Here is a 25,096-nt window from a genome sequence, read left to right on the forward strand (position 1 = left end):
TGCCTCCCACAAAGGAATGGCTTAGGCAACTTAGGAGCCCTATAAGTTCTAAAATTGCATATTTTCTTTTTCTTTCAAAGAAAGAGTCGTTTACTTCATATTCACAGTGCAAGGAGAAATTATGGCAGGAATATACATTTTACAACGCAACCTGCCTGATTTCCTGCACCTTGGCTCCAATCCCTTATTTCAAAAGTGAACTTTGCTTTAGTGAGCTCTTTGCTTTCAGCTGCCACCGGCTTATGAGCCCAGTTCTGGTGGTTTTGACCTGACCCTCTTAAGCCCCATTCTGCCCAGTAGGGGCTATAGCTTTTACTAAAAACACATTCTTCGTAATTACAGTACGTATAAATTAGCTTTTACTTTTTAAAAGGTTGGCGTTCCCACACCGGGAGTCGAACCCGGGCCGCCTGGGTGAAAACCAGGAATCCTAACCGCTAGACCATGTGGGAGACGACGAGAGTGCTCCTGAGCTCAGGCAAATTGAGTCTCTTCACTGGGCTTCCGGCAGCCCCGCCCTGCTCCGCCCCGCCCTCTTGTAAATGCCCTCTGCGCCTGCGCGCGCTCTGCAGCTTTTTAACCCTCTCTGGCCCACACTCAAGTTCCTTCCTAAGGATCCTTCGAATCTTTTTTATCTGTGTACCCTCGCGCCTTTTGTCATCTCATTCTGTCTCCTGGTCCTAGATACCATGTCGTCAGCGACGTGGACATTGGGTTGGATGAGCCGTGGTTCGTAATTCCTCTCTAGAACTCGTACAGAACACGCACTGAGCTGTGTTCCAAGGTTAGAGGCTCTTGAAGACGCGAGCACCGTGGGGGTCGTGAAACCGCCGCCCCGGGTCCACCCTGACCGGCTGGGCCCCCAGAGCGCTCCAAGCCTCCAGCCTCCAGGGCCCTGACCCTGTGTCTGGGCCTCTCCTCTTTCTCTGGTCCAGGCTGGCCACAGGCACCATCCTGTCCCCAGAAAGTTGATCTTTTCCCTTGAAGAAACAGAAACAGGAATGAGGACTGCCTGGAAGCCTGGAACATTCCAGGTCCTGTTGACTCAGTGGCTGAAGGCGAGATCTGTGTCACTGAGAGCAGGCTGTGGCGGTCTTACTGCGAGCCTTCAGGATGGGTGGAAATGCCTTGTGGTTTCCAAACCCCTGCTCGATTTGAAGCAGCATTTCATGGGGAGCAGTTTATACTTTAGCATAACTTTATGTTTGGATTAGGGCAGTACAGAGAGTCATTTATTCGGAATGGCCAGTGTGGGAGAGTATGCCTCTGGCGTCCTTGTGGCTTGAGCTACACACAGTTGTTTTTATTAGCAGCGGACTTTTTGGAGCCCATGTAAAAGCTAAGATCACGCTTGCTCCCCACCTGCTTCGGGGGCTGAGAGGTCCCTGAGCTCTGTATGGTTTCAACTGTGACACTTCTCATGAAGAGGGAAGGCTTGGGACAGGCCAGAAGAAGAAACTTCTGCTTTGCACTCATTTCCACCCAACAAGCTCCCCGGCCAGGAAGGAACACAGTCCAACATAATTTAAAGTTAAGGTAGCTGTGAAGAAAAACTAGAAGCATTGACTGCAAACCTACTATGCATATGAGACACCTCCAAAAGAGGTGGGTCTTAACCACAGGTGGCTTTTCCTGTTCTGTCTTTGAACATTTTCATTGTTTGTCTTTTAATCAATGAGATAGTTCCTTTTTTTTTTTTTTTTTTTTTTTTTGGTGGACATCTACTTTGGAACACCCAAGAATCCACTCCAAAACTAATTTCAAGTACAGAATACCTAGCATCCATACTTTTCTTTCGGATGCCCAGAGATTCACTGTACTGAAACTTTTCTGTTTTGTATTTCCATATGATGATAATTTTTACTAAAGTATCTTCCCAGTTTTAAAGATAAAATTTTTCAGTGTTTCCTGTACATTAGGAGAGCACCATTCATAGGCTATGACCAAAATGCAAGATTAACTTTTGTCTCAATATCCCTAAGCTGAAATATGTTCCATTTTTCTTTTAAACACTTAATGAATACAGTAATAGAAAGCCTTATGATCACTTGAAGTAATATAATACAGTCAAAGATAGTATGCTGTTGTGATGCTATCTTTGGCCTGGGGTTGTGGCTCAGTGGTAGAGCACTTGCCTAGCATGCATGAGGCACTGGGTTTAATCCTCAGCACCACATTAAAATTTTTAAAAATAAATAAAGATATTGTGCCCACCTAAAAGTGTAAAAAAAATTTAAAAAATATAATATGCTGTTCAATAACTCAGTCTTCATTCAAAATAGTTCTTCTCCCACCCGACCCTATCCCCAGCTTATGCAAGATTTCAGGTTAGAAGCAATGGTTTGCTGGGTCTGGGTTACATTGGCTCACAGGAGCCAACTGTGAGCTTCCTAACTCTGTTCAGTGACATTGACCTGATGGCCTGAGCTGAGAGTATTTACACCATGGAAATTGGCAAATGACAGGAGGCCAGGGCTTCTTTACTTGGCAAGCTGGAAAGATTGATAAAAAATAGTGGTGTGTCAGTTAAATTTTTATCACACAAGATATGATCCACTTATTACTTTGGCCTTCCTCCCTTGAAGGCCCCAGGGCTCTCCAAGATTGAAGTGTAGGGAGGGGAGGAGAAAGAAAGGACAGAAGTTCCTACTCAACTGCTGCTATCCAGAGTCACCTTCCTGCTCTCTGAGCACTTATTTTAGGCTCTTCTCAACCTACTCAAGGGGCCCACGCAGGGCTCATCATGTGGGCTTCCCTGCGTGGGACCTTGGTCAGTATCTCACAGTGAACCAGCCGTGTTTGATCTCAGACTAGAGGTACCAACATCACTAGTGAGTTTGTTAATTCAGATTCCCAACCCTGCTACCGGAAGACCTTCAGAAGGGAGGCTTGGGTATCTGAATCTTAACAAGTCCCTTCCCATAAATGATTCTGATACCACTAGATTTCCAGAAATACAGAACTACAAAGACTTCAATCTCTAAAAGCCCATTATCCCCAAACCCTCAGATCTCTGATTGGTTTCCATTATTCCCCTTCCTTGCTCAAAAGCCTGAAAAATATGGCTTCTGGCTGTCTGCTGTGTAGAATCTAAATCCCCTGGCCAGACCTTCCCAGCCTTAGCACAGCTTGCTGACATTATCCTCTGGTGCCCCTCTTCAGAAATGCCACATTTCAGCTTGTCTACCTGTTGTGCCTCACCTGTCCTTTGCTCTGCCTGGTTCTTTTCCCCTCATCTGACCCCAGTGCCAAGGCTAGCTCAGCCTCACGAAGCCACCTCACTTCCTTCCAGTCACAAGGCATTCTGTTTCTTCTGAATTCTAAATCACAAGCCTTTAAAAACTGGTAATGGGAGTTTATGCCTTGCCACCCTTATTAGTTATTTAATAGGAAGGCCTATGAATAAAAATTAGATTCCATAATCCCCCTGGGAACCTAGTCCTGCACTCAATCATTCTCGCCAAATAGTCCTTCCTTTTATCTAACTTAAATACTTCCTGTTGTACTTCTATGTGAAAGCTGCCACCTTTTCACCAGCAGCATGAACAAAATGTTCCTGGGAGGAGGGGAGAAAAAAACGGCGAATTTTTGAAGCTTAGCCAGACCAGTAAGTGAGCTGCATTTCTTTAGACACACACACACACACACACACACACACACACACACACAGCCTTCTTGTGTTGACACAAGGAACAGTTATTCCTGTTCCCATGCATCTAAGGCTGATTCTCTCTGGGCAGCTCTCCCATTTTTTCCACCATTCGATACTGGTGGTGGGGGGGAGCCTCAAACATATTGTACTTGCCAGACATCTACATTAGCCAGAGTCATGTGGGTGTGACTGAGGCCTGTGTTTGCCAGTTGTTTAGGATTAAGGGTGGTTTGCACTGCAGTGAGCCCAAGAGTCATCATTTGTCAGGACCTCCAAAATAAGGACCCATTAAAATGCCACTCTCCCCAGGAGAGCTCTGCTCAGCACAGAGGCTCAGTCTATGGCACCAAGTTAACCTCAAAACTCTTTTAAGTAGCAGCACCTGCTCTGCTGATCAGGCAGGGTGAGTTAATCTTCATGGCCTAACCCTAGGATCAGTTTCTAAAATTGGGTCTGATCTCAAGAAGTCCCTGGGATGATAGAGCTTCCTCAGGAACTTGTTTAGATCATGTAACTCTGCTCCTCACCTCTATCCCAAACCTATCAGCTCCTATTTGTCCTGCGACTGAGGGCAAACATCCTTGAACCCCTCACATTGGGTCAGGACCTCATTCTGTGCATCCTCGCTGTGCATCAGGCTGGACCTATTTCCCTGCTTCCTCCATGTGGAAGACTGTATGCTCCTTGATCATAGAGTCCCAATCTCAGTCTGTTATACCCCCAGCTTATGTATAGTACAGTGCTTTAACACACCTAACTACTTAATAAATCAATGTCAAAATGACTTCATTTCTTTGAAGACTTTCCTATAAAGTTCAATTTTTTTTTCCTCAAATCAGCACATAACAAGAGGAAACTATTCCTCAGCTAGGTAAATATCTTTCTTGACATATGGGCAAGAAAGTGTTTGAGTAATTGATCATTTGATTCATTCCCTTCTTTTTTTTAAACCAAGGATTGAACCCAGGGGCACTTAACCACTGAGCTACATCCCCATTGCTTTTTATTTTGAGACAGGATCTCACTAAATTGCTTAAGGTCGGCTAAGTTGCTGAGGTTGGCTTTGAACCTGTGATCCTCCTGCCTTGGGCTCCCAATTTGCGGGGATCACAGGCGTGGGCCACTGCCCCAGGCTCATTTACTTAGTCATTAATCAATCTCAGAGGAATAGTCTTGGTTTCTACCTAGCACCTATAAGACAGAGCAACTAACTGAGAGTCTCAGAGGGCCGTGATTTTAAGATTTGAGTAATACAACATAAAACAAGAAACCACAACTCTGTCTCCTAATGTCCCTCACACACACTTTGTCCCATACCTTCTCTTCACCAGTCTGATAGCACAAGACATTGCCAGACCATGAGGGTACACATCCCCATTGATTTGTTCCCACCAGGGCTCAGGCCTGGTATAGATGTGCTTTTCTTGTTTTTTTTTCTTGTTTTTTTTTTTTTTTTTTTTTCTGCAACCACATTCAGGAATGGTGAGTCTTTGCATTGGCATCTTGAAATTTGCCCACTGGGGTAGTTTCTTTTCCCAATTTGCTCAAGTATTAGAATCATGGTGCTCCAAGATCTTCAGTTAATTTGTTTTGTCCCTAGATGCTAGGAAGAAATTAATTTGGAAGAAATCAATTTATGAGAGGTTAAAACTATTTGTTTCCTTTCAGGACTTCCCACCAGTACTTCTAAGTCAAATAAGTTTTCTAAACTCATTTTCTTTTTTCCCTGTGAGAAAATCAATCTCAATTATCATCAATGAATCCATGGGTAGGGATTGTGTCAAGTTCAGTATTCATCATGGCATCCATATTATATTCACCCAGTATATGTCTGACAGTGCTTGACATAAAAATAATAGCTCTCACATACAGGGTTCACTGTGCCAGAAAATTCTGAATATTTTAATATAATAATTTAATTCTCACAGTGTTCCAGTAATATAGGTACAAATATTATTCTCATTTTACAGATAAAAATGTTGAAACACAGTATCCACCAAATTACATTGTGTGCATGTACAAATATGTAGCAATCAATCCCATCAATATGTACAACTCTAATGTACCAATAAAAAATGTGGGGAAAAAGGTGAAACACGGATGGTTATATAACTTGTTCAAAGTCTGACACTTAAAAGTCATCAATGCAGGATTCAAATGTAGGCATTTTGTTCTGGAAACTGAACTCTTAATATATCTTCATATATCTTAATAAATCTGTCTCTACTACTATGAATATATTGCATAAAATAGGGAACTGTCATTAATAATGCCTTCAGCAACAATGACAGCATATATTCTGAAGGCTGATGACATCTTCTAGAGAGAATGAGAACGATGTTATGGGATTTTCTTAATTCAGTGAAAATACACATTTTGTGATCTAAGACTTCCTAGATGCTAATTGGCTCAGAGAAGTCATCTGCTCTGTCCCTTTTATTCATTTACTCATTTTCAAAAATATTACCTTCTTTATGACTAGTTAAAAATAATATTATCCTCTATCAACCCAGCCTAGCAAAACAAATCTCATTCTTCCCACCCCTATCCCAGTCTGTACTCAGAGAGAACTTAGCTAATGTTCACTGATTGCTGGATTGATTGATTCATGCAGTCAACAAACCAGGTCCAAAAGATGTATGATGCCTTAAACATTCTGTCCTTCCAAAGCTACAATCTTCTTGACAACTGCACCAGTCCCTCAGGAAGCCTTCTTAGCTTTACCATGAAAATGTATCCAGAATTTGATCAGTTCTCCCCATGCTATGACCAAGCCACCATTATCTCTTATGTGGATTACCAAGAGTCTAACTCAGCATCTCCCCTATTCTCAGCACCATAAGCAGAGGGACCTTGTAAAACAAAGCAGAGTGTGTCTTCTCTCATCAAAACCCTCCAGTGGTTTCCCATCTTGCTCAGAATAAAAGTCCAAGTCTGCACTATGACAACCCCCACCTCCTGTTCACTATCCTCCCTGCTGCACATGCACTTTGCTCTAGCTGTACTACTCTCCTTGCAAGTGTGGGGAGGAAAGAGCTTTCTAGACTGAAGGACCATCTTTACCCTTTGCTTCCTCACCTTCCTCAGGTCCTTAAGAAATCATCTCAGTGAGATGTTTCCCATCCACTCTAGCTAGAATTTCAGTAAACTGCCTTTGCCGGCTTTCTGTTTTCTCTTTAAAACTGACATTTGACATACTATGTGTCTTACATATCTATCTTGCCTGCTGTCTTTTCTAGCAGTGTGCAAACAGTGTTTGCTGTTTTGCTCACTGCTCTATCCTGTCTTGAATGAAACTTGATATTCAATAAATATTGGTTGAACAAATGAGGGAACAAAGATGGCTACACAGGTGACTGCTTTCAAGATCTGCAAGTGGAATCAACAATAACCATTGAGAGGATGGAGAGGTGAAGGATCACTTCTGGTAAGGGTCATCATAGAAATATCAAAAAGGAGGTAGGATTTGAGCTGGTCTTTGGCAATGAGGAACTTTTGGGTAGGTGTAGCGATGGAGAGAGCGTAATACATGGAAGTGTAACATCAGCACACCCCAGGAAGAGGTCACTGTGAGACATGCTGGTGGGAGGTAGAGTGGAGGTTCCCAGAGAAGGTGATGTGGAAGCCTTAGGCTGGGGAAACTTTGCAGGAAACTCATGGAGCTTAGGTTTTGTGGATCAAGATTCCACACTGAGTCTTTCTTCCTCCTTTATCTGTACATCCCATAACCAGAGTATTCCAAAACCACAGAGTATCAAATATCTGATGTGTTGACAGGGCATAAGAAAAGTAAATACCAGCATTTCTCATCAGTTACACAGTAATATTGACTGACACTTGCTATTCACAGAACCTGTGTTATCAGCAAACTTATTGTTTCCCAAGAACATAAAGGCAACTTTGATCAAGTATTTGGAGGCCAGGACTTCAAGCAATGCACATAATGAAGTTGTAAAAAGAAAACTCAAGAATGCATTGGAATTCCTCCTACAGTCAGTATGACTTCCCGCATACTATATACTACTGTTAAGTTCATACCACTAAGACTTCTCAAACTAGGAAGCAAGCTAAGTAGATAAGACTCTGAACCTTTAAGCTAATGTGATTTGGGAGGAGAACCATTCATTAGAACATGCTATTAACTTCCAAGACGCTGATAGACAATTCCTTACCACTGGAAACTGTTGAACAATAATGTCTGTCTTTGGAGCCGTTCTCTGGATAATAGCATTGTAGAGGAGATATGGATGTACTAATAAGTACAGAGCAAGTCAACTACTGATTACTGGTCCCCAAAGAGTTGAATATCTTCTTAGCAATCCTTTAAAATCATAAGTTCCCATACCACATCAGAATAGTGTTCTCTCCCATTGCCTGTTCTTTTGGAGTCTGTGTTCTTTCCATTGTACTTAAGAAACAAAGAACAGCATTTTCTAGTGACCCTCAAAAAGCAGACACCCATCTGCATTGCTGTTCATCCATTTTTTTCCCACTCTTTCCCCGGGTAAAATGCTAAGCAAGGGATTCACAGCCCTTGTTAAAGCAGAGGCAGAAATGCAAGAGTGAAGCTGTGCAGCAGATGGATTGGAACCAGCAGCTGTAATATTCCTGTGGAGATCTATGAAGAACAGCCAAATAGGAAAGCAAAGCCTATTCTTTTTTTTACTCCCCTCTCCCCACCGGGGTACTAGGAATTGAACCCAGTGGTGCTTTATCATGAGCTACATCCACAGCACTTTGTATTGTTGTTGTTGTCTCCCTACATTTTTTATTGGTGCATTATAGTTGGATATACTGATGGGGTTTGTTGACTCATGGCACATAATATGCAAGATAACAGTGTGATTTGGCCAATATCACTCCCCAGTACTTTTCCCCTCTCCTCACCTTTCACCCCTTAGTCTCTTTCCTCTATTGATCTCCTTTTTCCTTCCTAGCCTCCACAGATGAGAGAAAACATAAAAATAGGAAACACTTCACGAATTTGCACGTCATCCTTGCATAGGAGCCATCTAATCGTCTCTGTGTCGTTTCAATTTTAGCGTGTGTGATGCTGATGTGAGAACCCAGAGCCCTTTTTTATTTTCTCAGTTTGAGACAAGTTCTGGCTAAATTGCCCCAACTGGCTTCAACCTTGCAATCCTCCCTCCTCACCCTCCAGTCACTGGGATTAGAGGTGTGTGCCACCACACCTGACAGCAAAACTATTCTTTCAGAGCTAGTTATGGAGGGAGTCAGCTGCCTTCACTTGCATTTGAGAAAGACTCAAAGGTAGCAGAGGAGTGAGAATGCCTTAGTGTAGGAAGCAGGGAAGGTTTCAGGTTTGTCCCATGGACAAGCTGTTGGACTAGGAAACTGGAGGTGGGCTACTTAGAAGGGGGCATCCTACAGCATTGGTTTGGGATGTATGCTTGGCTTTCTCTGGTTGGTCCTAAGTTGGAAGTTGGGGCAAACTTAGGGAAACTCAGTTATTAATCAACTGCTGGACATTTGGGGCTATTACAGACATTGCTGTTAGCTTCCTGGATTGTTACTAGAGCCAATATTCAGACTGCTGTGAGTAGGACTTTGAGCACGCTGGCTTCCCAGAATGTTGGTTAGAGGTAAAGGGCTTGGTTTCCTGGGCAGGTTGCTGCAGTGTGGGTCACAGTTCTATTTTGGTGCATGGTTTGGCCATTGTCCACATGAATACTCAGGTTTTCATTCCCAAGAGGTCAGCAGACTCCCTGTATTCAAAGCTCTTTGCCCATTCAAAGCTCTTCTTCAGGACGACACACACTTTTAGCTTCTCCTCATTCCTTGCTTCCACTCGCCAGGCAGGGCCTCACTTAAGGTCCAGCAACGCTGAAGCCTTCCTTCATTTTTCCCCTCATGGTTACAACCCTCCTACCTTGTTTATCTATTTGAGCAAGACCTCTCCTTTACATTTAAAGCCACTTCAAAATCACCTCCATACTGTTACAGATGGCAGGACACCCCAAATGTTCCAGTTCCCCTTCTCTTTCTACAGTGTTTACATACCATGTATTTATTTACAAGGGCATTCTGTATCATATGATATTAATATAAATGACAGTGACAATGCCCATTCCAAGACTGGCGAGGGTAGTGACATATATGGAGAGATGTTTGGTAAATGGTTCTGAATGACTGATGACGAAGAGATGCCCCCACAAAACAGAGCAATTCCAGCCGACCAGTCAGAAGAGTCACAGGTGACCTAGTGTCTGTTCATTTCTTTTGCTATAAAAATGGCAAAGTCTGGGTTCAATTCCCAGGAACACAAACACACACCAAAAAAGTGTCAAAGTCTCTCTCTCTCTCTCTATATATATATATATATACACACACACACACACACACACACACACATACATACACACACATATGTATTACATGTAATATATGTTACATATACACAGAAAATATAAATATGTAGAAAATTTGCATCTGCACAAAACAGGTAGACACTTTTGTCATTATTCTCTAAATAACACATTATATTCTATTACAATATATTTTCTAATATAACATATCACCTAATATGATATACATTATGTTATATAACATAATTATGTATGATATATAATTTTTATAATATATATAATGATTTTGTTATATATTAGGTGTTATAAGTAATTTAGAGATTAAACTTTACCAGAGGATGTACATAGTTTATATATAAATACTCTGCTGTTTCATATGAGGGACTTGAGCATCAGATTGGGGTATCCATGGAAGATACCCTCAGATACTAAGGGGTGTGTGTGTGTGTGTGTGTGTGTGTGTGTATAGAATATACATATAAATTTTATCCAGGTACTAATTTAATAAAATTATCACTTATGATAACTATTATCTAAAATCCCCATGGCAATTGCAAGAATGCAAAAAGCCTTTCACATTCACATTCAGAATTACAAAATAATCTGGGTAAGTATAATAAAGGCGAAAACAACAGAATCCCATAATGACATAATAAATGTATCATGAAACCTAGATCCAGATTATCTTCTGGAATACCCTAGATCTGACGATATATCATGAAAGCCTGATGTGGCCCAAGCCATTGGCAATACCCCAGGATCATCATTATAATCAAGATCCATTCAATTAAAATAAATGTGTTTTTTTAAAATTAAAAGCTGTCCATTATAAAACCTTCAAATACTTACATGGTTAAAGTCAGTTATTGCTATTTTAAAATGACAACAAGACACAGTAGGGTTCTGTTGAGATTTTTGTCCAGTTTATCTGGGCCTGAATTCTGGATGCAAAAAGAATGGTCAGTAGGGCCATTATTGACAAAATCTTAAGAGTGTAACACTACTCTGTTAATTTGACAAGTTCTGGGATTTGTTCTTTGTCCTCTTTCTCTCCTCTGAGATCCTTTCTTGAATACAGAAACCCATCACCACTCTGGAACTCAGCCAAGGGCCAGAGGAAATACAAATAATAAACACCACTGCTCATTTGCAACAGGATTTATAGCCTATAAATCAGCTCATATACTGAAGTCAGTGGGCCTCAAATTGCATGAGAGATATAATCAAACATCTGTCATATTTTCCCTTTAAAAATATATCAGTCACTATCAGGGTGGGGTATAGACTCAGGAATCTGTACACAGTCTACGAGAGCCCATAAAATTGCATGCAATCTAATAAAGCTGCCACTGGGTCTATATCTTCCTGGGGTTATAACAGCATGCTTCTTCCTGCCTCTTCCACGATACCTTGTAAAATAGGCCAGGTAATCACCTGTGGTGCCAAGTAATAATGCAGGATTTCCAAGTCAGCCGTTCATGGCTATTCCTTTCCCTGACCCAAGAAAGATATTAAGTTAATGCTGGAGACCTTTCAGGAACTGCTTACCTGCTTCCCAGGTCATGAATCATTCTTCCTCCTACCTTCCTAACCTCTAGTCAAACAGGCTTTTTAAAATCCTTGTTGGTTATTAATGTCTTCAGTGATGCTGGGGTGGGGACTCTAGTCCATGCTAATAGGAGGCACTAGAGGAAGAGTGGGAAGCTATGGGATTCCTGTTTTTGAGGGTGTGACTTATGACCACAGCATCTCATCCTAGCAGCAGATGAGAATCTGTACACAGTCTACTGAGGGCTCCACCACCAGCAGTTGCTTACAGTTATTCCAACAGTTCTAAAACCAGCCTCATCACTGCCTCCCCTCACTCTCCCTGCTCAGAGAGACCCACACTAACTAGCCAGAATGCCCTCCTGAGAGGTCTGAGTTCCAGTTCCACAGTCTCACCTTTATGATCCTAAAGAACCAGCACCAGCCAAGCAGGACCTTGCCTAACCCAGAGGTCTGGATCTCAGCCCTACAGGGCTATGCTCCCAGCTGCTAAGTGTCAAAACTCCTAGCTTCATGCTTTTTTAAAATTTTTTATCCCAGGCCTAGGGGTGATTAATGTTTCCTATCATTCTTACTTATGTGACATCTGAGTGTCCCCCTTTGTCTTTTCTTTTTCCTAATACCTGGTTAACAGTTCTTTATAAGTTCTCTGTTAAAATTCTTGTGATTTCTGTCTCATAACTGTGTTCAGTACAAGTCTAATTAATAAAGAAATTCTTTCTATCTGGTTTCATATCAACAATTCTTTAAGAACACAGGGGCTGGTTGATGTATTCCAGGAAGACTTTAATTGTGTCTATTAATTTATGCTACAAGAACTGGTCCTCAATTTACTAAGCTCAGAAATTGACCATGTCAGCAAATTGAAAGCAAATTTGTCCTTCAGATCATTGCCATAAGGAAGGAGACATATGTGAACCTGCATGACCGCAAGTTATAATAATACTAAAAGATAATATAGTTATAATAATACTAAAAGTTATATAATACTAAAAGATACAAGATCCCTGTGTCCGAGACAAAGGATTTATTCTAGCCAGCATATCAGCATTATTTATACTGGTTCCTTGAGCTCTGATTTGCACTCAACATGGTGAAGAGGGATAGGTGATATCTGTGAGCTGAGTTAGAGCAGAGTACCCCAGATCTTAGGGAACCTGGATCTTTTATAACGGGCAGTAAACATGCCAGCCCTAATCTCCACAACAGCCACTTACTCTCTTTTCCTAAGATATTTGCTATATGAACATCCTTGAAAAGAGTTCAGAACAAAGGAAACATAGGAGACCCTGTCTGCCAACATTCATTTGAGCTTACATGTGAACCTAGAGCAAGGATAATTCAATTGCTTGTGTTTATACACCAGGGATCTCTATAGAAACTACCTATAGTAGTTTTAGTGCCATTGCATCTCTCTGAATCTAGAGATTTCTAAATCACAGGAAATTAATCCATTTTCTCATTAATATTCTGAAAATGAACACACTTAATAGAGACAGAATAGTTTAGTTATTGGCCAGAGCAAGACTTGGCTAACAATATTTGTGTGTGTATGTATGTATGTGTGTGTGTATATATATATATCAGTTTTTATAATCTTAACAAAAGATATTGCCCTAGATATTTGGTAGACCAAGATGAATGACCTCCTAGAGCAATGTAAATGTGAGATCAGAGTTGATGCCTGAGATATATAGCAAGCACTCAAAAATCAGTAGTTACATTGTAAAGGACATGGCAAATAACAGAAATGAATTTGAGTATAATTGTATAAAACAAGGAATTTACAGGCTGGGGTTGTGGTTCAGTGGTAGAGTGTTCAGCTAGTGCGTTGAGGCCCTGGGTTCGATCCTCAGCACCACATAAAAATAAATAAAAACAAAGGTATTGTGTTCAACTACAACTAAAAAAATTAAGGAATTTACTATAAAAATGACGTACTATCTCCTAGAACACAAATAGAAATGTAAACAATTTTGGAATAGCTATCACTATGTTTGGATATGGTTAAGTGTGTCTCCCAGTGCTTCTTGTGTTGAAAGCTTGGTTCCTACTGTGGCAATGTTAAGAGGTAGTAGAACCTTTAGGAAACTGGGGCCTGGTGAGAAGTTATTAAAGTGTCTTGTTGGGGGCACAACCCACCAAAAAGATTAAGTCAGTTCTCAAGGAACCCTGAGTTGATTATTGTGAAAGAGCTGTTACAAAGAATCACACCTAGCCACTCCCCAGCAGCTCTGGCTTCCAGTCTCACCAGGTGATCTCATTCACGTTCTCACTATGATGGCATCTGCTACAATGTCCTCACCAGAGCTTAGCCAATGCTGATACCATGCTCTTGAACCCCCAAACTGAACCACATCCCCCTTAGGAAGTTTATTTATGTTGTTCAACTTCAGGTATTTCATTATAATAACACAAAACGAATACACCAACCCTGCCCTTGCTGCTCTGTTCGTAAAATATGGCATCATTTCCCACTGCTCTTTCTACAATATGACGGGCACAGTGCTTGAGACCTGGAAAACTACAGGAAACATACACAGATACAGTTATTTTTTTCTTTATTTTAAACATTATAAGGCACAGAGCCTGCAGTCTAATAGAGAGAGAGAAATCAAAATATCACAATTAAATGTAATCTGAAATGGTGGTAACTGATGAGAAGGGCAGGTGAGGGGCAGAGTAAGTATAAAGAGGGTCTGACCCATTTAGGAAGGTCAAGACAGACTTTCCCAAGGAAGTGATGATTGACCAGAGATGCAAGCTTAAACAATAAGACAATAGGGAAAAGGAAATAGCTTTCCAGGCATGAAAAAGAGCAAACACCTCCTGGCAGGGAAAGTATAGTGAGGAACCATAGCTGGAGCTCAGAAAGATTAGATGACCTGCCCAAGGTCACAATAAAACCAAGGTCAAAGAACAGGGATTTTAATCTAAGTCTGCCACAACTCCTGGGCTACTTTCATTATACTATCAGCAAACATGATCTTTCCACTCAAACCTTCCATCAGAGATCTATCAATTAACACTCACTCCAGAGGAAAATCAAATCACACAGTAGAACATGAGGAAAAAAAAAAAAAAAAAAGGCAAAGGCTTGAGCCATGGAAACTAAAGCCCTTACAATGGAATTCAGCTTGCTGTTTCTTTGTTGAGTGTGGCCAGGAATTTTGGGAATGGTCCATGCCAGTGGTTTTCAGTGTGGTCCCTGGACCACCATCATCAGCATCTCTTGGGAACTTCTCAGACAAGCAAATTCTCAGGCCCTGCTCAAAACCCATGAATCAGAAACTTGGGAAGTGGGACCCAGTAATCCAGTGGGGGCTATGGATTTTATTTAGAGACAGGGTCTCACTGAGTTGTTTAGTGCCTCGCCATTGCTGAGGCTGGATTTGAACTCGCCATCCTCCTGTCTCACCTCCCCAGCCACTGGGATTCCAGGCGTGCGCCCAGCACAACCTGTGTTTTAACAAGCAAGAGCCCTTCAAAGACTTCTGCCATACACAGTGGCCTACATCAGGGCTTCCCAAACCTATCTGATCATCCTAAGCACCTGGGGGAACTTGTTAAAAATTCCTGAGCTACACTCTCATATCTACAAAAACCAGATATAGTTTCCTGGGAACCTATATTCAGATTATCAGACTGGTTTTGTAACCACTGGTGTACATTGAAGTAATAGTATTTCTGACATAGTAAGCAAATAACTTTCAAAAGCCATTTGTCCTTGTTGGGTAATAAAAAGTAATAAGTATTTCAGGTTCTACAAGTCAGACTGAGCATATAATTTGATAGCTATCTTCTTAGCCCTCAGATTTTAAAACAATATCTTTCAGAAATTTCCTATTTCGACCCTTACTAATAAATGTCTCCTTGTCTAACAGGCTTATATTATCATGACTACCACGAACTGTATGATATCTAATAAGCACTGACCAAATATGTAAGTCTTGTTATTTTAGCTCCAACCTAAAAATCTGTTCTTGAAAACATCCCCAAGATTTAAAACATCAAAAAGAAAAGTGTTCAGTCTTGTAATACAAACACTCAGTTTAGAATTATTTTTTTCCTATTTCTAGAATAAAACAGATTTTCTGGAAAGAAATAGTTTTTCTATCATAGTAACTTAGCATTGATTTAAATAAACATACAAATAAGTAAGAGAGATATAATTTATTTTTATTTTTTGAGATTGAGTCTCACTGTGTTGCTAAGGCTGACCTCCAACTCTTGGAATCAAGTAATCCTCCTGCTTCTGTCTCCCAATTACAAGGTACATGCCAAACCCAACCAGCCAACATTATGTTTAAAAAACAAAACAAAAACTTCCAGAGCTAAAAGAAATGTTATTATCCTAGATTTATTTCCAAGCAACACATTTTCAAGAATTTTTCTGTATTAGAATTTTCCTGGATTTGTGCAGTTCATATGCAAATAGTATAGCCTGGAAATTTTACATTTCAGAATGTAAAATTATAGGAAATTTTACATTTCAGAAGTTCTTAAGAAAAATAACAATATAAGACTCACTTCCACCATGATATAAGAGGATCACAGACCCAAGGAAAAAAGAGAAAACATGAGTGGTCACTTAACATTTTTTTTTAAATAATTCTTTTTAAATATTTATTTTTTAGTTGTAGGTGGACATAATATCTTTATTTTATTTCTATGTGGTGCTGAGGATTGAACCCAATGCCTCACGCATGCTACGTGAGCACTCTACCTCTGAGCCACAACTCCATCCCTTAACTTTTTAAAAATAGGCCTAATTATTGGTTCAAATGTCTTCTGACAGTTTGGTGGTTAGGGCCAGCAATCATGATTATGTAAAATCTCAATTTGTGCTGATACCACTCCAATAAAACAAGCAAGCATTTTCTATAGTTTAAGAACATTGAAAAGAACATAGGAAAAAGAAAAGTTACCATTGATTAAGTTACTCTGCCCCTGATGATATAAAAAATTGCTTAACTGAAAAATTACACAGTAATGGTTTATTTCCTAGGTTAGGGATATAGCTTAGTTGGTAGAGGACTTGCCTCGCATGCACAAAGCCCTGGGTTCTAATCCCCAGATATCTCTCTCTCTCTCTCTCTCTCTCTCTCTCACACACACACACACACACACACACAAACATACACACACACAATCTAATAGTTTATTTCCTATGGTAGGGTATCAACATCTTCAAAGAAAAACAAAACAACAGAAATCCTTCTGTACAGCACAAAACCCAGAAGGCAGTACTAAGAAGATAACCCATTTGACCTGTAGAAATAAGAGGATTAGAGAAAAAAAATTGCTTTAGGCCCTCTTCTATAAATAGGGAATTTAAAAAATGGTAACAGATTCCTATCTCATGCCATATGCAAAACAGATTAAAGACTGAAATTCAATATTACAAAAGTGTTAGGAGGAAAGAATATAATGTATTTGGGGATGACACCAAGATTCAAAGCCATCAAAGAAGCAAACAGAACCAACCTTACCATTTGTTAAAATACTAGCAAGAGATTAAAATATTTCACAAAAGATTGAAATCTATAACCAAGCGAACAAATTAAAAAGACAAGCCACCCAAAGGAAAAAAAGGATTAAAACAGACAATTCACAGAATATAATGACTAATAATAGTGATAATGTGAAAAAAATATATGGCCTTACTCATACCAAGGAAATGAAGAAAGAAAAAAAAAAAACCCTCTTTCACCTGACAGAGTATCTCATATCATCCTGAAGCACAGAATGGCCAACCCCTAATAAACTGAGGAAATACTTAAATGCTACACATGACATACTTCATGCAGCAGCAAAGCTAGTCAGATCTGTAATGCATTGGTAAGAGCATGTGCAAAAAGAAATTCTCAGGCACTTGTCAAAGAATAAGTTTCAAAAAGTCAAAAGTATAAACTATGGACAGGTCAAAAGATTTATTTAACTTATTACCAAAGAACCCTCCCAGATAACAAAAAATGACACCATAAAAGGCCACTGGAATGAGATTATGAAGTGAGATGCTAAAGTGGTTAACACCCTACCAGGTTAAAACACTGTAATCTCTTTTCTACCTGAGAAGAATAATAGATAATTATTTGCAGATTATCAATATTGTATAAGCTAACAAGTAGCTTTAGAGTCTGGGCCTGGATTGACAGTAAATCATAGCCAAAAAGTGTCAGTTAATCATGGGATGGATTTTTTGGACACAGCTCTAATATATGGTTTCTCAACCATTTTGGTTTCAGGATCCCTTCATGCTCTTAAAGATTATTGAGGATATCTAATCCTAGACCTTTTGTTTATGTAGGATAATATCCTACCAGGGTAAAAAGCATTAGAAATTAAAATTTAAAAATTAAACATATAAATTCACTTAAAAACACAATAAATCCATTTACATATTAACATAACATTTAAAAGAAAATTCTGCTTTCCGATACAAGAAATACTTTTGGTATCATATCAGGGTTTTTCAAATCATTGGGATTTCTAAATAACAACTTTTTAATGACAACAAAATCACAGATGTGACAGACACTATAGCAAGGATCATCAATAGCTAATGTGTTAGTCAGCTTTTTGTTGCTGTAACCAAAATACCTAACAAAAACAACGTAAAGGAGGAAAAATTTTGGCTCCTGGTTTCAATGGTCAGCAGGCTCCTTTGCTCTAGGCCTGAAATGAGGCAGAACGTAATGGCAGAAAGGCATAGTGGAAAGCCGCTGTACTCATGGTAGCTAGGAAGGAGAGAGGAGAGGAGAGGAGGCAGGGGGGTCCCAAGGGCACACTCCCACTGACTTACTTCCTCCAGGTATGCCCCACCTGCCTGCTTTCCACCACCTCCCAGTAGGCCACACAAATTATTGATCCATCAAATGGATTAATCTACTGATAAGGTTGGAGCCCTCATGGTCCAATTATTTCCTAAAAGCCCCATGGTCCAATTATTTCCTAAAAATTATTTCCTAAAAGCTCATGGTCCAATTATTTCCTAAAAGCCCTAACATTGCTGCACTGGGGACCATGACTTGGGGGGGGGACATTACAGAGCTAAACCATGTTAAGGTCTGTAAACAAGTCAGATTGGCACCTGTTATTTTGCCAGAGAAATGTTAAAGTCTGTAAACAAGTCTGGATGGCGCCTGGCCAAATGCCAGAGGGAGTGGTTTGTAAAGTAACAAAAGCGAGCCATTAAGTGTGGAGAATCCTTATTGGTTGACTGCTGTATCTATTTTATGCTAATTAGATAAGCTGTGTAAAATGTATAAATATCGCTCAGATCCTACAATAAAGGGCTCCTATTCCTGCTGCATCAACGTACACAAGTTATTCGTCACCCCCCGGTTATTTTGCCCAGCCAGCCGAGCTGCGGCAGATGGTGGCCCGTTACGGGGAGCCCCGGGACACTTGGGGGTAAGTGACGAAAAAAGCTGCCCGTCCATAGATAGAACGGGAGCAATCTGCTCGTCCCTAGGCAGATAGGGCGAGAGGAAAAATGGCCATTTCAAGAAAATGGAGAAGATTGATGCAGTATGTTTGTGTCTTGTTTTGTCTTGAAATGTTGTATTGTCTTTGTGATGAAAATATGGAAGGGGTGAGAAGTAAATTGATAAGAGAAAAAGGCACCCCAGTGGAACCAAGAATAGTTAGGGCATGTGTTGATAAAAGCCCAGAAACTCTAGTCAGAAAGAAAAAGAAAGTTCAGAAGAAGAAGTATTATCAGGAAAAAAGTTGCATCAAAAGGCTATTACTGAATACTTTTCGATACCGGAGGGTGCGTGAATCCACAAGGCGGCTGCCACCTGCCCAAGCCGATCATGGCGCAGCAAGAATTTTCCAAGCGGCAGTTGCAAAAAAAAAAAAAAAAAAAAAAAAAAGGGCTCTTCCCTGCCCCCCCTACCCAGGGGAGCTGATCGCCACTGTGAGCCCAAATCTAGACCTGACCCGGAGGCACAGTCTTGCAAGCTTTTGCTCCCTGTGCCCAGTGGCAATTTGAATCCGGATGCTCCCCGTCTGGGGCTGCCCGTGATGCTACAGCTGGCAGAAGACGCTACTGGCGTCCCTGAAGTTTGATCATTTCCAAGGCCAGTAACTACAATGGGTCTCCCCCACCTGGAGGCTGATGAGTAATGAGTACTATTAAGGCTTATTTCAAATGTAAAAAACCTTGAGATAATATACTAAATTGTTCAGAAGGTTGTTTTCTTAGTGAAATGCTACAGGATTTTCTTTAGCCATCCGGAGTTCCTGCCTTCATCCCAGTGACAGTAAAAACAAAGGTGAAAGAATTTACAGTGTTGCTTGAGAACCGGAGGAAACTTCGGCTGAGAACTGAAAGAAACTTCGGCTGAGAAACGGACGAGACTTCAGAGCTGTTGCTGTTTCTGCTGCTACAACTTAAGCTAGCTGCCTGCAAAACTTACCTGGACTGTGATTTATCTGGACTGTGAGTTAATCTATTGAGACACTGCTTTACCTGGACTGAGACAACAAACTGTAATCTATAACAAATTGTAACTCAATATCTTTGCTAATGGTGTCATTGCTGGTATAATTTTTCCAAGGGCTTCTTGCATGGAGCCATCAATTAGCTTGGAATTGTAACATTTTGTATCCTCCCTTTCTGTTTCTAGCAGGTTATTTATGGTGTTTCTGTAAAAAACACTATGGTCCTTATTTAAATTAAACAAAAGGGGGAAATGTTAAGGTCTGTAAACAAGTCAGATTGGCACCTGTTATTTTGCCAGAGAAATGTTAAAGTCTGTAAACAAGTCTGGATGGCGCCTGGCCAAATGCCAGAGGGAGTGGTTTGTAAAGTAACAAAAGCGAGCCATTAAGTGTGGAGAATCCTTATTGGTTGACTGCTGTATCTATTTTATGCTAATTAGATAAGCTGTGTAAAATGTATAAATATCGCTCAGATCCTACAATAAAGGGCTTCCATTCCTGCTGCATCAATCTACACAAGTAGTTCGTCGCCCCCCAGCAAAACCATAGTGGCTAGTTAAAGCACTGAGTGTATCTGTCTGTCTCTCTCTCTCTCAAACTCACAAATCCTTAATCTACCACTTTAGAAAATTCTAGAAATAATGTAAAAATCAATGACACTTTCCATTAGCTAGTGTTCTGATGACATCATAGTTTACACAGCCTTTGGAAAACTGTTGTGCAGTAATAAAATAATGAGATTGAAAAAGGCAACTAATGCCTTAGAATTATGAAAAGTTTTAATTTCACAGAACCCATAAAGTCTTGGATATATACCCACAGGTCCCTAAATTACACTTGGACTACTATTATTCTGTGTGACACTGAAAGGACATGCAGTAACTCATTTTCTATATTTCAAGTTTTGGTGCGTTTTCAAAATATATCTTTAATGAGAGTATAATTTGATATAGCCTTTAAAAGCCACTTAACTTTCGATCCTAAGGCTCTCCTACAGAAATACACATACAGTGTTTCACTGTGCATTCAGCAGGGATCACTGTAGGATAATGAACACTGAAGAAAAACCAGAAACTGATTTCTCCATAGGGGAATGATTTAGAAGGTAAAGGCAGAGTTCAAAGACAGCTTCAGGAACAGTGAGGCGCTAAGCAACTTAGTGAGATTCTGTCTCCAAACAAAATACAATAGGGCTGGGGATGTGGCTCAGTGGTTGAGTGCCCATGAGTCCAATCCCTGGTACCCTCTTCCCCAAAAGTAAAAGCATATACATACAAGTAATGCATATATGCTGTTATGGTTTAGATACGAGGCATCCCCCAAACTTATGTGAGACAATGCAAGGAAGTTTAGAGGTGAAGTGATTGGGTTATGAGAGTTTTAGCTTCATCAGTGTGTTAATCTGCTGAAAAGGATTAACTGGATGGTAATTATAGGCAGATAGAGTGTGGCTGGAGGGGGTGGGTGCCTTTGGAATATTTATTTTGTCCTTGCTGAGCAGAGCTTTCTGATGCCATGTCCCCAGCTGCTTTCCTCTGCCACACTTTTCTGCCATGATGTCCTACCTCACCTTGGTCCCCAAAGAATAGAGTCAGCTATCTGTGGACTAAGATCTCTGAAACCATGAGTCCAAAATAAACTTTTCCTCCTCCAATTGTTCATGTCAGGACTCTTGGTCACAGAAGTGAAAAAGGTAACTAAAATATGCACACACATACACATTTATGTACACATGCATATTCATGAAATATTGTCAAGTGAAAAAAATGTAAAGCAGCATCTGATGATTTGTCTGGTTAAAAACAAGTTTATACACACATATTTAGACACTTATAAATAGAGTTTAAAAGTTACACTGTCAGTATCTCTGAGGAATATGATGGAAAGGGAATAAGAGGGGGCAAGACAATTTTCACTTTTTCTTATATACAAGTGGATTATTTGAGTTTTCAGAAAGAGCGTATTATTTTTGTCATAAAAAAACCACCTAAACTAAAAACAAATGTTATGGTTTGGATCGGAGGTGTTTCTTCAAAGTTTGTATGACAATGCAAGAATATCCACAGTGAAATGATTATGAGAGCTACAACATAATTAGTCCCTCCTAGTCGGATACACTAACTGGGGAGTAACTGTGGGCAGGCAGGGCATGGCTGGAGGAGGCTGGTTACTGGGGACATGCCCTGGAATGGTGGCTCTTCCCTGTAGCCCCTTCCCCTTTGTCTCTATCTGCCATGTCCTTCCACCATGATATTCTGCCTCACTTGGGTCCAAAGCAACGGAGTCTGCAACCACAGACTTCATCTCTGAAACCCTAAGCCAAAATAAACCTTCTCTTCTCTAAGTTGATCTTGTCAGGTATTTTGGTCACAGTGACACAAATTTACACAACAAAGAATTAAGAGACACAATAACTAGATGCAATATGTTATGTTACATTGAATCACCAAAAGGACATTCATAAAAAACTGATGAAATGCGAATATAGTCTGTTGAGTTTTAAAAACTGCACCGAGATTTCATCTCACTCTAGTCAGAATTGTAGTTCAATGGTAGAGTGCTTGCCTTACACATGTGAGGCACTGGGTTTGATCCTTAGCACCACATAAAAATAAATAAAATAAAGGTATTGTGTCCATGTCCAATAAAAAAATTATAAAAAAGAATACAAATAATACTAAATGTTAGCAAGAATGTGGGAAGAAAGGTTCATTCATACAATGCTGATGGGATTACAAATTGATGCAACCGTTCTGGAAAGCAGTATGGAGGTTCCTCAAAAAACTTGGAATGGAACTACCATTTGACCCAGTTATCCCACTCCTCAGCATATACCCAAAGGACTTAAAATCAGCATTCTATAGTGACATAGCCACATCAATGTTTATAGCAGCTCAATTCATAAAGCTAAGTTGTGGAACCAACCTAGATGTCCTTCAATAGATGAATGGACAAAGAAAATGTGATACATACACACTATGGAATATTACTCAGCCATTAAAAATGAATGAAATTACAAATGAAGAGATTCAGTCTGAATTAAAAGAATCCACTATCTTTCTCCTTTTGTTCCAAGTCCCTTGCATTGACATATTTTAAAAGAAATAAAGATCAGGGGTTGTAGTACATTCCCAGTACATTCGCCAGCCTGGGCGATTTAATGGAGGAACTACAAGCATGATTAGAATACCTACAGTTTTGAGAAACTTCTGTGAATTTCTCAAAATCATTCTCAAAATATTGTCCCCCAGAGAAGTCTATCAGGATCAACTGGAAACTTGTTAGAAATTCAAATTCTTGGGCCATATCCTAAAGACTCTCCTGAATTGCTGGCTCTGGGGCAGGAACTTGCAATCTAGGCTTGAGCAAGCCCTCTCAGAGATTCAGATGCACACGAAAGTTTACTGACCCCCATAAAACTGATTGGACTGACAAGAAATTGTTAAGGTCTGTAAACAAGTCAGATTGGCACCTGTTATTTTGCCAGAGAAATGTTAGAGTCTGTAAACAAGTCTGCATGGCGCCTGGCAAAATGCCAGAGGGAGTGGTTTGTGAAGTAACAAAAGCGAGCCATTAAGTGTGGAGATTCCTTATTGGTTGACTGCTGTATCTATTTTATGCTAATTAGATAAGCTGTGTAAAATGTATAAATATCGCTCAGATCCTACAATAAACGGCTTCCATTCCTGCTGCATCAATGTACACAAGTTATTTGTCACCCCCCGGATATTTTGCTGCAGCCGGACTGCGGCAAGAAATAAGAGGGGAGAGGTTCAACCCAAGCTGGCCCTGAAGACAACAATTAACAAAGTTAAAGCAGTCCAGGGACACTCAAAGCTTAGTAGATTAATTGATGAAAGCTGGAGATCTATAGTTGAGTCAAGCCCTAACCCACCCCACCGGATGGAAATGGGACATGGCTCTGCCAAGAAGAGCGCCATCTTCAGAATAAAGCCCTTTATATGTTGGCAAAGACGTAGGAATGAAGGTGAAACAAGAGCTCGATCTTCTGCCAACTCCCCATCTGATATCTTCAAAAAGTCTGCCAGTTAACAAGCCCCCTTTCTCAGTCAAGGTTAATATCTTCAGGAGAAATCCTGGGAAAACGCATGTCAACTACCAATGTTAATTAAGTGAATCTTTGCTAAGAGGGGACAACAGATAGCAGTAAAGTTAATTAATAAGTTGAGCAAACAACACTTGACAATCAACAGGGAAAATAAATAATTCAAGGAATAGAAAATAATTTGAAAATTCTGACTGATATCCTGAGATGTAAGGATTCTACATCCATGAAAAAAGAGGAACAAGAAAGCAATCTTGAATATTTAAAACATATTCCTAAACTTAAAACAGAATAGAAAAACTGAATAATAATGTAATAGCTATGTCTAAAAAGTTAATTAGTGAGCTAGAAGACAACATCTGAAGAAATATCCCAGAACAGAGCAAAAAGAGCAGACCAAAAAAAGAAACAAACAAACAAACAACTGGAGTGACAAAAGATCAAGAGGTCTCACGTATATATGCAGAAAAATAAAGTAGATAAAAACAAGAAAATGAAAAAGTCATTTTTCAAATGGCCCTGAGTTCAAGAATGATATAATTCTTGAGGTGAAATGACTGAGAGTGGGGTAAGCAGAATGAATGCCAAATGTCCCACTTACTAGACACATGTTGATGAAATAGGATTCTAGGCATGAAAAAGAACATACTAAAAGTTTTTCATGACAGAAAAATAAGTTAATTATCAATAAATAAAGAAGAAAGATAATCAGACTGGTATATGATCTTAATCAGCAATACTGGACACTAACAAACAATGGTGTTAGACCTTCAACATTCTGAAAGGAAATGATTATAAGCTTGAATCTCTAAACTAAAAAAATTTTCAAATTCAGGATTCAAAATCTAATTGCTTGAAGATATGTTGCAGAAAGCCAGAAAATTAATCCTGGGTTGTAAGAAAAAGCAAGTAGGAAACTGTAAAACTCAGTTGTCCAATAAATATTTAAACAGAATGTTAACACACACACCCAAACCCCTCAAGATAATAGATTGATCTGAAATTAAAATCCCTCATGATTTCACTAGAAGAAAATGTCTGGGAGATGGATAG

General features: G+C 39.9%; 2 non-coding genes and 1 pseudogene across 2 annotated transcripts; 1 reads left to right on the forward strand and 2 right to left on the reverse strand.

The window, feature by feature from the left end:
• Nucleotides 1-25,096, forward strand: part of LOC143411424 (large ribosomal subunit protein uL1 pseudogene) — a 49,499-nt pseudogene that overhangs the window by 23,632 nt on the left and 771 nt on the right.
• Trnae-uuc (transfer RNA glutamic acid (anticodon UUC)) lies at nt 381-452 on the reverse strand. Its single transcript has one exon. It is a non-coding gene; the product is annotated as a tRNA-Glu (tRNA).
• LOC143411899 (U6 spliceosomal RNA) lies at nt 8,613-8,718 on the reverse strand. Its single transcript, XR_013092911.1, has one exon. It is a non-coding gene; the product is annotated as a U6 spliceosomal RNA (small nuclear RNA).

The sequence above is a fragment of the Callospermophilus lateralis genome, chromosome 12 (genome assembly GCF_048772815.1).
Source record: "Callospermophilus lateralis isolate mCalLat2 chromosome 12, mCalLat2.hap1, whole genome shotgun sequence".
Classification (NCBI taxonomy): Eukaryota; Metazoa; Chordata; class Mammalia; order Rodentia; family Sciuridae; genus Callospermophilus; species Callospermophilus lateralis.